We start from the raw sequence: 5,396 nt of genomic DNA on the forward strand, positions 1-5,396 counted from the left end.
GTCCAAAACTCCCAATTCTCACTGTGAGCCATCGTCACAGTCTTACGTCTTATATTCCCAGATTTGAAGTTGATCAGATTAAAGGGCTAGGAAATGGACATGTAAATGTAGAAACTTTGCATTGACCTAAGCCAATAGGTGGCGCTATACTTTTTCGAAAATCACTGCATGGCATTACTTAAAGGCCTACACAAGCATCATGAATATACATTTATAGCCAGAAATATCAATGTTCCTTGGAGTTATACCATTTTACATTTTTGAGAAAAATCGTCAAAAATCGTCCAAACTGCACGCAAGCTCACGGCCAGGTAGTTTTATGAAAACTCTTGATTTTAATAACTTTTGACCCCAAGGGGGTCAGGATCAACTTGCCCGATTTTGAAATCGATCGGATTTAAACTCTCGGAGGAGTTCGTTCGTTTGTAAAACCAAAATACGGTGGAAATTGCGAAAAAAAGGCCAAAATACAGTAAATCACCACAGCGCCCCCTAATGTTCGATTTTTTTTTAATTCTCAGGGGAAGTTCTAGGACCCAATGTGAACATGTCCTAAAGATTTGGTGGCGACAGGCCTTTTACTTTTTAAGTTATTGGTCTTTCCTTTTTAGGCCACACCCCCGACAAATTGATTGGTCCATCAATTAAAAACTCAATGAGATATCAACAAGCTTTTAATAACTTTTGATGGCATTGAGCCAATGATCATTTTGGTGAAGATTTCGTCAAAATCGGACCAAGCGTCTGGGAGGAGTTCGCAAAAACGTGTTTTTCACAAAATTCAAAATGGCGGCCATAAAACGGTAGGCGCATTTGCATACCATGATTGACTTTTTTGTAGAGCACATCCAAGAGCACCTGTGTGCAAAATTTCAAGTCAATCCGTAAAAGTGGACAAAAATGTCCCCAGAGGCAGCACTTTAGGGGGCGCTAGAGAGCACTTTTTTTCATCGCCAAATTGCGCGACCCCAAGAATATATAAATTTTTCGCACTTCTGAAGCGCACGCAAAAATTCAAGAGTTTTTGAACATGGCAAAGGCCCCAAAAGTGCGATTGAAGTGGTGAAATAATAAGAATAATAAGAAGAATTCTTGCAATTTCAATAGGGCTTTCGCCCGACTTTCAGTCGGCTCAGGCCCTAATTAAAGCTGCAAGCAGCGATGAACGGGCCTTCGCCTATTCTCGCGCGTCGGGGTGGGGCGGCGGTCGGCCGGGCTCGCGGGTCAAAAAAGACTAAAGAGACTAAACAAATCACTCTCGGGGCTGCCATTCAAACCTGAGTCTGCGGCCTCGCGAACGGAATCCACCGACGCCGGGCTGTTGCCCCGCTGCAAAAGACCTGCGGAGTAATTGTTACGGGTCTCGGGCACGATGACCACAATAAGTATCACAGCAACACTTGTCTCGTTCTCCAGTTTGCGTCTGTATAATTGATTCAACACATATACACATCCAGTGCATTTTTCTTGTCCTGTATATCTTAGATATCATAAATGCAGTCTCATTTAAGGTTAATTCCCAGAAATATCCACCTGTAATTACCTTAGCTGTTATTACTGCCTACTATAGTTCCCATTGACCAACTACATAAGGGATATTTCCACACCATGTTGACTATGATAAACGTATACAACTCTTATTCACATATGGACATTGCACTTTAGAATGTATATTCATTAACTCAGCATGTACCAAACCATATTGTCATGTAAAAAAACCAAAACATGACCAAACATGACTAAATAAATCACTGCCCTTGCATACTGAACAAATATTGCATTCTGGATTCATTTTAAGTCACATGAGGAGTCTTGTGCATGCCAAGAATCAAACCCTGGTTTACTGCGCCAGGGGCCAACGCTCTGCAGATGACCTATATGGTCCAATACAATTTCACATTCGAAACGTCACTCAAATAGGATTGGTGCCTCTCTTGCAAAAATACAGCGAATTTTAATACTTAAATGAGAGCTAAAGGAGAAAATAAACGCAGTAGGTCACATAAGTTCTGTCGGATGTTCAAGTTGCCCAGAAGGATGAGCGGAGAGCTGTCATCTGGAAGTTGTAACTCTTCCATTCGTTGTAGAAGTAAATAACTTCTTCTCTGGAAGGATCATTTTCCGCTGTGGTCCAGTCGACTTGGGTCTTTGCCACGATTGCCCGCGGTTAAGCCCACCCGTGCCGTGTGGTGGAAGAAAAAAAGAAGGCCAAATTATTACATCCATCGACAGTCACACGATATGGAATGCTGTTGTACGAATGCGGGAAGAAGTCTTTTACAATTATGCAGACAGAACAAAATATACATAAAGAAATGCTTTCCCACCTCGCTGGAGTTGAAAGCCACGTGTCCCATGTGCCATTCCCAGTGATGTCCTCAGACTGGTGGCATGACTTTGCACGGGCCATCTGAAAATATTTGAGCACCAACGTGTATTATCAGAATACGATTATGGCTGTCAACAGATTATAGACAATTAACTAGTTAATCACACGTTTTGAAAACATTTATCTTGATTACAATATTTTTTTCTCTTATATTAACTGTTTACAGTTTAGTAATTTGTTGTTTCAACTCCATAATGAGCTTGACGTGTGTATATTATTTCTTTGGAATGAGGGGCATATTAATCATATCATTTAATGTTAGATTCATGCTCATTGTGAAGGCAATAAATATATAACATATTGAAAAGCATTGAAGACGCACAATACATTACGTGTCATTTAGCTGCGCCCGGCTGCACGCTGCGGGGAGATTATAGACAATGAAGTTAAACAACAAAGTAGTTAAGTTAGCTGCTGCGAGCACGGTTCTACTCAAAGTGTGTAAATAAAGTGATTCAATCGGGCCAAGTTATTTAGGGCACACGGAAACGTAAACAAAGTGGCGCTGATAGAGTGAAGAGGGGTCTTTTATCCCCGTGAAGCTACCGTAGTTAGCTTAGCTAAAAGACGTATGCTGGTTGTTATTGTTCAGTGCTAAATAAAAACCCTCTTGAATGTAGAACACAACTCACGTCTGGCCTCATACCATGACAGGCACATTAATGTTGACAATTAACTTCGTTAGCCTTGTGTTCACCTTTCCTGCCGGTCCGTCTCTGACCGTAGTCGGAGTTTGCAGGGGGAGGCGTTGCTGTCTGCTCCAGGGCCAAAGTACTGTCGGCTAAGTAAACTTTGGGGTTAATTCCCTTCGTCCCGGGGTTTGTGAATAAAAGTCCGCTTTACTTTCTTTGAGGATTTATTAATCTAACACTGAGTAACAAAGTTACAGTACAGACAATTCTCCGGCCGCTACATCCACTCCGTCATCACAACAACAACACAACTTCCTCATGCGCTCTCCCCCTCCGTAGCCCGTGCGTGTAGCTCTTAAAGGGGCCGCACCATTTTCTCTAGTAACATCACCATGACGTATGTTGCAGAATACGTCTATTTAAATCCAGATGTAAATATATTGAACTGTCCGTGTTATTTGTCCAGGTTAGATGTGTCGTAACTCGCAACCAGCTGCCCGGTCCGCCAGCTGAGTGCCTCAGTCTGCTGTTTCATTCTGTTCATGTGCCACGGAGCAGCTTCTGTCCTTAAACTGAAACGATTTTCACAAACCTGCTCTTAAGTGTAGTTGTTTAAGTCAAACACATCAGCAAGGAGCGTAAACTGAATCATTTTGTTCGTTAGATCAGACGACACGCGTTTAAAAAGAGGAGGAAAAAAAAATAATTTCGTCGGGAGTCGATCCCACGACCATAGGATCGGGGGGCCAACACCTTACTCACTGAGCTATTCTTTCAGATGGATTTGAGAATTCGAAAACTCACTGAAATAGGATTGGTCACTCTCCGCCAAAAATACAGGAAATATTCACACTAAAAAAATTATAACTGCCTTCCTGTTTGTTTTAGAGAAAATTCCTCAGAGACTTTTTTAAGTCTCCCTTTAATACATTTGGTAAAAAATCAGCGGACTTGTCGGTCAAACAGGATGCGGGCGGGGCTTCGTCAAAATCTTCCAGGGGGCGCAATAGAGGCAATTTTTCAATTTTGATCCAAAACTGCACATCAGGTCTGTAAAGGTCATCACGTAGGATACTCACAGAGGTTTTCAAGAGTTTTGGAGTCTGCCGAGGCGCAGAAGATGTGCTTGAACTTTCATGCGAATATGTCGTCGCCACAGCAACAAAGTTGGTCCAAAACTCCCAATTCTCACTGTGAGCCATCGTCACAGTCTTACGTCTTATATTCCCAGATTTGAAGTTGATCAGATTAAAGGGCTAGGAAATGGACATGTAAATGTAGAAACTTTGCATTGACCTAAGCCAATAGGTGGCGCTATACTTTTTCGAAAATCACTGCATGGCATTACTTAAAGGCCTACACAAGCATCATGAATATACATTTATAGCCAGAAATATCAATGTTCCTTGGAGTTATACCATTTTACATTTTGGAAAAAAATCTTCCAAAATTGTCCAAACTGCACGCACGCTCACGCCCAGGTAGTTTTATGAAAACTCTTGATTTTAATAACTTTTGACCCCAAGGGTGTCAGGAACCAGTTGCCAGATTTTGAAATGGATCGGATTTAAACTCTCGGAGGAGTTCGTTCGTTTGTAAATGCAAAAATTGAAGGAAATGGCCAAAAATACACAGAATCACTACAGCGCCCCCTAATGTTCAAATATTCTGGGAAAATTTGGGGATGTTCTAGGACTCATTGTGAACATGTCCTCAAAATTTGGTGAAAATGGGGGTTGGAAAAAAAAAAGTTATAGGCCTTTGAACTTTCAGGGCACAAACCTACAAACTTCATTGGTCCATAACTTTATTGAAAAATGAGATATCAACATTCTTTCAATAACTTTTGGTCGCATCGAGTCCACGATCATTTTGCCGAAGATTTCGTAAGAATCGGACCAAGCGTCTGGGAGGAGTTCGCAAAAACGTGTTTTTCACAAAATTCAAAATGGCGGCCATAAAACGGTAGGCGCATTTGCATACCATAATTTTTTTTGTGTACAGCACATCCAAGAGAACCTGTGTGAAAAGGTTCCAGGTCGATCGGTAAAAGTAAAAAAAAAAATTAACATTGCGGCCACTTTGGGGGGCGCTAGAGAGTTCTTTTTTTTCTCCTCTAATTGCGGGACCCCAATCATACGTCAATTTTGCGCACTTCTGATGCGCGTGCAAAAATTCAAGAGTTTTTGAACATGATGAAGTCCCCAAAAGTGCGTTCGAAGTGGCGAAATAATAATAATAATAATTCTTGCAATTTCAATAGGGCTTTCGCCCGACTTTCAGTCGGCTCAGGCCCTAATAAGAAGAATTCTTGCAATTTCAATAGGGCTTTCGCCCGACTTTCAGTCGGCTCAGGCCCTAAAAATCACTCTCGG

General features: G+C 41.6%; 1 long non-coding RNA gene across 1 annotated transcript; it reads right to left on the bottom strand.

Annotated features, from left to right (window-relative positions):
• Positions 1–1,575: 1,575 nt before the first annotated feature.
• Positions 1,576–3,331, bottom strand: LOC134127348 (uncharacterized). The gene is made up of 3 exons (XR_009956065.1): positions 3,022–3,331; positions 2,328–2,410; positions 1,576–2,146 (listed from the first exon to the last, which is right to left on the bottom strand). It is a non-coding gene; the product is annotated as an uncharacterized LOC134127348 (long non-coding RNA).
• Positions 3,332–5,396: the final 2,065 nt, after the last annotated feature.

Source organism: Pungitius pungitius, chromosome 4 (assembly GCF_949316345.1).
Source record: "Pungitius pungitius chromosome 4, fPunPun2.1, whole genome shotgun sequence".
Lineage (NCBI taxonomy): Eukaryota > Metazoa > Chordata > Actinopteri > Perciformes > Gasterosteidae > Pungitius > Pungitius pungitius.